This window comes from Taudactylus pleione, unplaced genomic scaffold (genome assembly GCF_031769625.1).
Source record: "Taudactylus pleione unplaced genomic scaffold, aTauple2 ptg000151l, whole genome shotgun sequence".
NCBI lineage: Eukaryota > Metazoa > Chordata > Amphibia > Anura > Myobatrachidae > Taudactylus > Taudactylus pleione.
In genome coordinates, this window is record NW_028284553.1 from 7896634 (window position 1) to 7908892 (window position 12259).

Here is a 12259-nt window from a genome sequence, read left to right on the forward strand (position 1 = left end):
ACATAGAATATATAAAATGTAATTAGCAGAATAATAAAGGGCTATAGAGTCGAATTAGACATACACAGGTCCCTTTAATATACCTTTTTGCTTAAATCTGCAATAAATAGTAGATGGTTCAGTAAAACTATATCTCTAAGTCTGCTCATTTTAGGGCATGGACAGGTACATAGAGAAGTTACCACTACCACATAACTCCAACCCATCCTCAGAGATGACCATGGGTAGAACCCGTCAGAAATCTACGGCATCTACATCTCCCCCATCTCCCCCATTGTTCTCTGTAGATGACCCTTCAGGGAATCAAGTGGCAGGTACCTCACAACCCATCTCAATTCCTTCATCAGAGGACAATGCTAGGGTTACCATTAATATGTTTATGCCTCTGCCAGATAAGAGATTTGAGGATCTGGATGCATCCATAACTAAGATAGACACAAACACAGCTAGAATTGAGACAGTAGAACAACGTACCAGTGATTGTGAGGATACGGTACATGCACTACAAGCCACTATAGACCATCAATCACAAACTATACAGTCCTTAACTACTAAACTAGATGATATAGAAAATAGGGACAGAAGAAATAATTATGGTTCATAGGGATACCGGAAACGGTTAAAAACCCTCACTTGATGGATTTCCTTTGCACTCATATCCCGCAGGCCTTGGGGATTGCGGATGAGGCAGCTCTTCCACTAATTGAACGGGCACATAGAAAAGGCCCGGAACATTCGGGACATGATCCAAGACCCCGGCCTGTCATTGCCAATTTCTTAGATTTCAGGGTGAAGGAAAACCACACAATCCCTCATGGTTGCACAAAAAAAACAGAGAAGAAACTTGTGGAGCACTAACAAGTAAATATGATTCAACCACAGCAGCTATATACAGAGGTTAGTCAGACCTCAAAAATGGAAATACATACAAAACACAAAAACATAGTGCTGATGATACAATAAAATATGAAATTTTTTAATAAATATTAAGAGCATATGCAATATATATCATTAAAATGCCAAGTCACCCAATCCACCTTAATAAACAAGTCCATGGGTGCTGAGGAGCAATTGATAATCCAAAAGAAATGATGAAATACTGTATTTTTATAGCCAGATAATTAGCAAGTCCAATGTCCAACATAAATGAGGGATCCTAATTAGCAGTGCTGGCAGGCCTCTGCATACATCTGGTCCCCTGGTCAAAGATATGGTGGTGAGCTGGTACAGCTTTTGTGGCACATATAAAATGATGCAGCTCACACTCCTAGTTGAAGATGGGTGGTGGATGGCAACACAACCAAGTAGCTGATGTGTTTCGCTGTAACAAACCTACAGCTTTATCAAAGGTGATGGTATGGTTGTGTAGGAATCAATTTATAGTGTCCATTCTAAGATGGCTGCTAATTAGCAGCTGTTACAACTTAGCGTATAAACATCAAATCAAACAATATATTAACCATATAAAACATTCTAGATAAAGAAGACAGACTTACCCAAACTAGAATTGATAGCATATCTAAAATGGTGTGGCTTGATTGTTTGTAAGCCCTGCTATTATTAAACAGCAGTCCCCGGCATCCACGTGATATAAATAAAATCTCCGTGGATATTTGGGGATGGTTGGCATAGTATCCATCCATAAACACTTTGATAGGTTGGATTTTAACCACGTGACACCCTCCTGTATCACGTGGAACAAACCCACATGGTTCACGATAATCTCGGTCACGTGACAAAAAATAAGAAACGTGTTGCATTAATGAGACATTTAAAGCAAACTTAATAGTTCCGGTCACGTGATCCATCAGAAATCTGGTCACATGATATTTATATCATGTCTGGAGGTAGCGTGGAATAGTTGGCATAGCAACCATCTACAGAGTTAATTTTTAGCCATGTGACCCTCTCCAGAGTCACATGGACCGGGCCCACGTGGCCAGGACTGGTCGGCTCATTCCAATCACACATTGTAAACAAAGCAGCGTGTACTCCACATCGAGACACACACAGAGCACACCTATCATATGAGAAGCAAACCAACTAATCATATGGTATAAATAAGCAACCTGTATTCCATTTAGTGCATATGCTAAACATCCCGCATTTACACCAAACTTCCCGATCATGTGGTATAGACAAATATCACGTGATCAATAAATTTATAAAATATAAAACATTGGGGGAGATGTATGAAGCCCTGAAGTGGTATCAGCGCACATTATGTGCGCTGATACTGCTTCTCCCCAATGCATGATCGGGGGTCTGGGCGGTAAATGACAGAGGCACTATGCACCCCTGTCATTATCGGCGCTGCTATCTACAAGATAGCAGCGCCGACTGCAGGGCCAAGTATGAACAGTCATAACGCATGACCGTTCGGCCAGCTGGCCTGGTGCCAGCCTATCCCACAGCAGGGAGAGTGCTGTCCCTGCTGCGGTGGTGGCCGGGTCCAGGGCTCCACGTGGGGATCTCGCGATACTTGCGAAATCCCGCGCATGCTCAGTGGAGCCGGCCGGGACAGAGACACAGCGCATCAGCACTAGGCTGATGCGCTGCTGTCTCTAACAGGTAGCGCTGGAGGGGGGAGTTAACGCTCCCCCTCAACGGCCGATGAGATGTTTCTACGTCTCATTGGTAGTGCTTCCTGCTTCACCTCTTTAAAGAGGTGAAGCTGGAAGCATTATAGCAGCACGTTAAGTGCCTCTATAATACATCTACCCCAATATGTTTTAAATGCAATCGTAGAGCATCTAGATCTCTCATATATTTATTTGTGGATGGATATCAGTATTCCATCCATACACAGAATAATAAGTAGGTTGATAATACCTGGTAAGTACATACAATATGTGTATAGAATAAATATAAATAAAATAAAATGAAAAATAAAAATGATAATAAATAAACAAGGATAATAAAAATAAAAATAAAAATAAAAAAATAAATAAAATAAATATAAATATAAAAATAAATTAATAAAAAGAAATAACACAATAAATCTAGCTGTAAATTGCAAGCTATATCTATAATGCGTAGAAGTATTAATATAACATTCAAATGGTAAAGAGAGAGACTAAAAGATTGTTGATATAGAAATGGCAGAAATCTAGAAGGAGAGGTGGATTTAACAGGGAAATTAATTTAATTCCATCATTTCATTCAGACCCCTTGGGTATAAACAGTCCATTTTCACTATCCAATATAATTTACACAGTTGCTTAAAATGATCCCCTCCCCTAATAGTCAGTGAAATCTTTCAATGGCAGTAAGTTTAAAGGAACTAGGGTCCCCTTTATGAATCTCAAAAAAATGCCTAGACACACTATGTGAAATTGACTTGTTAATCACGTTCCTACGGTGTTCCATAAATCTAATTTTGAGGCAGCGAGTGGTTCAACCCATATATTTTAAATTGCATCCACAGGTGAGAACATAGATAACATATTTCGAGTTACAATTAATAAACTACTTAATGGTTTATATCTCCTCGCTATTAGGAATGCAGATATCTTTTGTTCCATTTGCTATGTAAGCACATGTGGTGCAACAATTGCTGCCACACTTGAAACACCCCATAGGTCTTATTGGTAACCAGTCAATATTAGAGTTTATTTCTTGGGGATTTCACAAAAAGCTAGGAGCTTACCTTTTTTTTAAGGATCTATTACATCTACAAATAAAAATAGGTTTTGGAGGAATTATTTCCCCCAAAATTTTATCCTGTCTTAAAAAGTCATAATTCTTTATTATAATATTCCTTATCTCTCTTTGGGAGTCATTATAAGTTGAAATGAAAGCAGTCTTCCTGTCAAACTTCCTACAGTATGTATTTCTTCTTTTTTTTATTTTATCAATGTCTCTCTATCTGTGGTCATTGGTTCAGAGAGTGCTTTTTCAATAAGACAAGGGGGGTAACCTCTCATCCTGAAAGCTTCCATCATAGAGACAGACTGAGTTTTAAAGCTGTCCAAGTCTGAGCAATTTCTCCTAAGCCATAAAAATTGGCCTTTGGGAATATTCCATTTCCAGGATGACAGGTGGGATCTATTAAAATGCAAATAAGCATTAGACCTCACCTCTTTAGTATAATTTCGAGTAGTAATTCTATTATCACATATCTCCAAGGTAATATCAAAGAAATTAATACAGTGACGGTGAAAAGTGTGAGTGAAGTGTAAATTATACGAATTAGAATTAAGTGTAGAAACAAAACTTTGTGCAGAAGTGAGGGACCCATCCCAAATGATAAACAAATCATCAATATATCGGCCATAAAGAACTAGGCTCGAGCCCAGCCTGCCACCCCACACATGGAGGTCTTCGACCTCCCCCATGTAGAGATTTGCATAGCTGGGTGCGAACCTGGTTCCCATTGCCGTGCCCATAACTTGCAAATAAAAAGAGTCCAAAAAAAGAAAATATTTGTGATGAAGAATATATGAGATGGAGTCCAGTAGAAAGTTTCTATGGCGTTCAGAGAGATCTCCATCTTTAATGAGATGTCTATTGATAACATCAAGACCAAGTTGGTGTGAGATGTTGGTATAAAGACTCTGTACATCTAGAGTCATGAACGCATAGGAATCCTTCCCCTCCACTCCATCAATCAGCTGCAAAAATTGTGTTGTGTCCCGAATATGAGATCTAAGTGTTGAAACTCTAGGTTGTAGATACGAATCAACATAAAAAGAAAGATTGGCTGACAAAGAATTAGTACCTGAAATAATAGGTCGACCTGGGGGTGAAGTGAGGGATTTGAGAATTTTTGGTAAATGATAATAAATTGGTTTAGTGGGAAAAGGTGAACACAAAAAATGAAATTCTTCCTTGGAGGTTATCCTATCTTTTAAAGCTCCACTCAAAAGAGAGTGTAGTTCTAATAGAAAACTTTTAGTAGCATCAGATGAGAGAATAGAGTAAAATACAGTATCCCCCAATTGTCTTATTGCTTCAGACACATAATCAATCCTATTCTGAACTATAATTCCCCCCCTTGTCGGCCTCTTTAATGACGATAGATGAGTCTTTCATAAGTTTCTTTAAGGCCATTCTCTATCATTTATTTATATTTGACACTTTGTGTTGTTTTTCCATATTGGCACATAATGAATTAAAGTTATCCAAAGTGGTCTTATAAAAGCATTCTACATTAGGGCTTTTATATTTAATGGGAAAAAATTCCGACCTCAGTTTGAAACTATCTCTATTGATATCAAAAATGCGTAGAGTCTCCCTTGTCTGAGGCTCTGTAGAACTTTCCTCAAGAAGTTCATCTAACATCTGAATAACTGGAAGATCTGCAGAATCTAATACAATCGGAAATGCCTCCTCTGCTTTATCAGCAATCTGTTTATTTGCAAAATATCTTTTTCTGCATAGATCCCTAATGAACCTATTAAGGTCAACAAACAGATTAAAAATGTTAGGTGAAGATGATGGGGCAAATTTGAGACCCTTTGATAAAAGAGATATATCTGCTTCTGTTAGTTTCTTTGATGACAAATTATTTACATTAGAAGATTTCTTTTTATTTCAGAAATGTCTATTCTTAATCTCTTAAGAGTCTACTTTTTTCCTCCCCTTTTCTCTCTGCACTTTGGTCTCTGTGCCTTTTTGGTGCTTCCCCATCTGGTCCCGATTCCTGGTGTATAGATAACGATCTCTCTACTGAGGGGACTGTTCTAAAAAAACCTCCTTTGATTGTCTTTCAAATTAATTCTGCATAGCTATAGGCTTATCATTTCTATAAACCTCTTTATTTCTGATAGGTTCCTCATAATTGCGAGATCTAGTTCTCATAATTCTTGGAACCTGAGAATTGGGTATATGATCATAACCTCCTTTCCTATTATATATATATGAGGTGGGCTACCAGGATGGTAACGATCAGAGAAGACTCTCTGTCTCATTCGTCCTTGGTTTTGTTCCTCCCATGAATTATAGGAATATTTCCTTTCCAGAGATCTATAGAATAAAGAATAATTCTTGGTCTGACGTTCTTTTCTACCATAAGTTTTACTTCTGCCATTTCTATAATCCTCAGTGTCTCTCCTAAATTTCTTACATTTATTGTTGACCAACATTTCTTCAAATGTAACCAATTTATCTGTGACAACTTGATCCCTCTCTATATATTCTTTGGATTGACTGAAAGGCTCTAATTTTATTTTTAGAGTTTCAATCTCAGCTTCTAATTTTCTCGCTTTCATCATCCTAAAAACAATAACCAAGTTAATCAAAGCGAAAGAACATTTGTCCAATATCATATCCCACTTTTCTTGAAATTCTCCTTCATACCCAAAGATGGACGGTTTAATAATACGTAAGCCTCTGGGGATGATTTTATGTTCAATGTATTTCTGGAGATTAGTTGCATCTAACCAATGTTTGGTCTAAGATTTAAGTAAATCTTCTAATACATTGAAATCATTTTTAATATTATGTTCCTCTATAGAGGGTCCAGATGTCATGTCTGTTTCCCAATTACTTAGGTAAGTCTGTCTCCTATTTTGTCTTTGTTCAAAATTGGAAAAACACCCCATATTTGCAGCTCCAGAAAACTAACAAGTAGACAAAAAAACAGAGAAGAAACTGGTGGAGCGCTAACAGGAGTAAATATGATTCAACCACAGCATCTATATACAGAGGTTAGACAGACCTCAAAAATGGAAATACATACAAAAAACAAAAATACAGCACTGATGATACAATAAAATATGAATTGTTTTAATAAATATTAAGAGCATATGCAATATATATATATCATTAAAATGCATAAGTCATCCCATCCACCTTAATAAACTAGTCCATGGTTGCTGAGGAGCAATTGATAATCCAATAGAAATGATGAAATACTATATTTTTCCAGCCAGTTAATTACCAAGTCCAATGTCCAACATAAATGAGGGATCCCAAATAGCAGTGCTGGCAGGCCTCCGCATACATCTGGTCCCCTGTTCAAAGGTATGGCGATGAGCTGGTACAGCTATTGTGGCACATATAAAATGATGCAGCTCACACTCCTAGTTGAAGATGGGTGGTGGATGGAAACACAACCAAGTACCTGACGCATTTCGCTGTAACAAACCTACAGCTTAATCAAAGGTGATGGTATGGTTGTGTAGGAATCAATTTATAGTGTCCATTCTAAGATGGCTGCTAATTAGCAGCTGCTACAACTTAGCATATAAACATCAAATCAAACAATATATTAACCATATAAAACATTCTAACTAAAGAAGACAGACTTACCCAAACTAGAATTAATAGCATATCTAAAATGGTGTGGCTTGATTGTTTGTAAACCCTGCTATTATTAAACAGCTGTCCCCGGCATCCATGTGATATAAATAAAATCTCCGTGGATAGTTGGGGACTGTTGGCATAGTAACCATCCATAAACACTTTGATAGGTTGGATATTAACCATATGACACCCTCCTGTATCACGTGGAACAAACCCACGTGGTTCACGATCATCTTGGTCATGTGACAAAAAATAAGAAACGTGTGTTGCATTAATGAGACATTTAAAGCAAACTTAATCGTTCCGGTCACGTGATCCATCAGTAATCCGGTCACGTGATATAAATATCATGTCCGGAGGTAGCGGGGAATAGTTGGCATAGTAACTATCTATGGAGTCAATTTTTTACCATGTGACCCTCTCCTGAGTCACAATCCCTCATGGTTGATAATGTAAAAATTTTGAATTTCAAGTTTTTTCGGTGATGATATCTCAGAAAAGGCAAGAGTTTTCAGATGTATGTAATATGCTGGTGGAACAAAACAGGAGATTTGCATTGATGTACCCAGCTAAATTGAAGATCATGGAAAATGGACGGCCCCTATTTATTTACTGACCCTAAGCTGGCTAAAAATCATGTATCTAGGAATCATTCGGATTCCCCTCCATGTCCGGATGACTGAAACTGTCTACTTGTTTGTTAGAAATTACCTTCTAATCTTAATAGGGTGTTTTAAAATCCCTATGGATAAGTTTCTACAAATTCACATATGTTAGTCCATATTAGCTTTGTCTCAACCCCTAAGTTCCAGTCTGATCCTGTTATGTTACTTTTCATCTGGTTACATATAATATATACTATGGAAAAGGATTTGCTTTCATAAAGAGTGAGAATGGGTAAGACAATATAAGAAAAAAAAATTGTGGTGACAATGAAGTTTGATATTTGCTCTATTGGCACTTAGACCTCTGTTATGTCATTTAATTCTATTTTCATGTATTTACTTTGATATGGCTCTGAGCCCTTTTTTTTCTTTTCAGTTGTGAAACTGTTCTCTATTTGTATGGAGCATCCCTCCTGCTTTAGGATGGGATCCTCAGAGGAAGTTGGTGGCTCTGTTCCACCATATTGTACTTCAAAAAAAGAAAAAAAAATTGAACACCATGATTTAGATATATTTGTTTACTCGTTAAGTGTAATTGCAACAATATCTGTTCTTTGTCGTTCATTTCTATTTTTCAATGTGGCTACAGCCTTTTTTCAAGAATTTACCTTATTGGGAGGGGACGCGGCCACGGGGGGGATGGTGAGGGGGGCTTCCTATTTTTTTTCCCTTTTTTATTAATCCTTTTTGGACAAATGCTTCAGTGAGGAAGCATTTTTTTATATTAATACATGTCTTATCAATTATATAGAGGGGATGGTCCATCTATCCATCCACAATTTAATTTGGTGTCATGGAATGTGGATGGCTTCAACACCCCTATTAAACAAAGGAAGGTAGTGACTCACCTGCACTGCCTGCACCCAGATATCATACTACTACAAGAAACGCACTGGGCACGGGGAGAGCAGGGTACACTAAAAGCTAGACGGATTGTAGAATGCATCACTGCATCTTATAGATCTAAGTCCAGAGGAGTGGCGATCCTGTTTAATAGAAATTAAAAATATTCAGTTTTGGATAAGATAATAGACCCAGAGGGTCGCTTTTTGTTGGTAGATTTGTCCATTGAAGGATGTCATTATACTATAGTAAACCACTACACTCCAAATATATCCCCACATCAATTTCTGGCTAAAACCTCACAGATATTAGCACACAGAACAGTATATGAATTGATTTTAGCAGGTGATTATAATTCAGTGGATGATCCTAATATTGATAGGTCCCATTTAGTAAATAGATCTAATACACCCTCATGGTACTATATTCAATATCTCAAGACATTACACCAGCTGTCTGATCCATGGAGACTTAAATTATGGTTCAGAACGTACGTACACACATCTCTCTTTGGCTCGTCAGTCTTTATCTAGGATTGATTTTTTTCCTAATTTTAAATTCCTTAATGTACCAGGTACATACATCAGAGATTCATGAGATATTAATTTTGGACCACGCCCTGGTGTTTTTGGATTTATGGCACGTTTCATTGACACCTGCTGATCGTTTATGGAGCTTTCCAGATTATTTCATTAAATCGGAACAATTTAATTTTTTTTTAACTGCGTCTTGGTCTAACTACCAAGATGATAATATAGATCATTGGCAGGATATTGTCTTGTTTTGGAAAGCATCTAAGGCAGTGATGCTAGGTCATGTTTTACAATATTTATCTAAACATAGAAGAGAATCAAAAAAACAGTATTTGGATTTACATGCTGCAATATTTGGATATACATGCTGCAATATTTGGATTTACAATATTTGGATTACATGCTGCAAACAATATTTGGATTTACTAACATTTAGACAGTATCAGGCCAATCAGTCTGCCTATAACTTGGAAGAATATCTTAAAAATAAAAAAAAAACTGTTGGAGTCTTTTTTATCTGCTCAGGCTAGAACCCACTTAGAGTACTCTAAACAAATGTACTATAAATGGGGTAACAAACCCGGCAAACTACTAGCATTTATGTCTAAATCATGGACAAAAAAATATTTTATTACAGAAATCAAAGACCCTTTATCTAATAATACACATTTGAACACCAAAGAGATTCTATCTCATTTCCACTCATATTTTTCAAATCTTTATCAACCAATCGGGGAGGATGGAGATTTACAAGATCAACTTCTTTCAGAAGCTCGATTACCTGTATTAACTCAGGACCAATGGTATAAGTTATCAAAGGATATTTCAGAGGCAGAATTTAGCAGTGTTATAACTGGTTTACTCCCACATAAATCGCCTGGACCGGATGGTTTTTCAGGCTCTTATTATAAGCTCTTAAAAGACAGCTTAGTACCCACTTTAGTATAATTATTCAATAAAATATTGCATGACAAGCCGGCCTTTTCTTAATTCATGGAGGCCTATATGATACTCCTCCCAAAATTGGGCAAAGACCCATTACTAGCGGAATCATATCGCCAGATTTCGCTATTAAATTTGGATTTCAAACTGTTGTCCAAGATAATGGCCAATAGGCTGCAAACTATGATGCCTGACTTGCTAACCCCACATCAAACAGGATTCATCCAAGGCAGACATTCGGTTAGGACTATTTGTATGGCATTGGTGGCAGTTCTGGCAAATAAGGGCCGGGAGAGGCTAGGGGGCATTTTACTCAGTCTTGACACTCACAAAGCCTTTGATTCGGTAGCTTGGCCACATTTATTTGCAATACTAGAAAGAAGAGGCTTTGATTCTTTGTTTATTGGATTAATACAAACATTTTATTCTCATCCTACCACAACCTTGCTAGTTAACGGGGTTTGAGGGGATCCAATTATAATGCACAGAGGAACACTTCAGGGGTGTTCCCTCTCCCAATTATTGTTCAATTTATGTATTGACCCTTTGTTTCAAATCCTCCAAAATTGGTCGTAGTTCCGAGGAATAAAAGTGGGGGCAACAGAGATTAAACTATCTGCTTTTGTGGATGGCCTACTACTTTACATAAATGATCCTGTATACTCTTTGGGGAAAATATTGTCTAAACTCTCAGACTTTGTAAAAATATTGGGATATGTGGTAAATTTGTCCAAGTTGGTGGGCCTTTATCTCCATCCCAACATACAAGTTCCTCGTTGGGGTTCTCAATTACCATTGCGTTGGGCAAAAACTAGTATTGATTACCTGGGAATTCATCTTCCCAAATGCCCAGCTGAGCTGTATAGACTTAATTTCTCAAAAGCAATTATACAAATTACTAAAGAATTGGAGGGTTGGAAACACCTTTGTTTGTCCTACATAGGTAGGGCCAATCTTATTAAGATGGTAACGTTCCCAAGGCTGTTATATTTGTTCCAGGTGCTTCCCCTTATTCTAATACAAAAAGACTTATGCTTATTAAATTCTCTTTTTAGAAATTTTATCTGGAAATCTAAACGCCCAAGAATTGGACTGATTAAATTACAGCAAACAAAAGGAAACTGGGGTATTAATTTTCCTCATATCCTAAATTATAACCACGCCGCAATATTAAGATACCATATCTCCGTGATTGGATCCATGATCAAGACCTTTATGCAAACTCCTCGATTGAGGGTCAATTTTTAGAAGACTGTAATTTGGTGAGTTCCTGCACATGCATGATGCAGAAATTCCAACCCATATACAAGAGAACCCTCTCTTATGGTCCACACGAAAGGTGTGGCATATCATTCATCACCGTGGCCAGTTAAATCCTTACAAATCTATATTTTTGTCTTTTATAGGGAATCCGGAATTCCAGGGGGGTAGGGCAGCATTTCCTTTCACTAAACTTCATAAAGAAGGGCTGACTACTATAGGTACTTTTCTTAATGTACTGATGAAATGCTCACTTAATTATGAGGAGGTGTCAGAAAGTTTTCCCTCATTTTGTATCCATCTCCTCGCTTTTATGCAGGCTAAGCACTATGTGGCTTCAGTCAATAAATGTTTCTCTGATTCCGATTGGGAAAACACATTTAATACTATGCTTCACTCGGAACCAGCCACAAAAAAGGCATTATCAATACACTATTACTTTTTAAGACAACCCATACAACATGAAGTGGTGTGTACTGGGATGAGCAAGTGGGTGCAGGTGATTCCCTCATTATCATGCAAAATTCTTAACAAAGCTCTTCTCCTATGTTGTAATTTACTCCCAGCTATTCAATATCAGGAAATGTTCCTGAATATTTTTCACAAGGCATACTTCTCCCCACATAGACAATATTTGGCGTGAATTACCTCTTCGGCCTCTTGTCCTCGCTGTCAGGCCGCCACTGCCAACTTGTATCATTATTTTTGGTCTTGTCCTCTTTTGAGAACTTTTTGGCTTCAAGTAAGGAAATACGCCCTTGAGCACCT

General features: G+C 37.5%; 1 pseudogene; it reads right to left on the minus strand.

Moving 5' to 3' along the window:
* Nucleotides 1-5798: 5798 nt before the first annotated feature.
* Nucleotides 5799-6545, minus strand: LOC148522214 (uncharacterized; annotated as a pseudogene).
* Between the last annotated feature and the right edge of the window lie 5714 nt (nucleotides 6546-12259).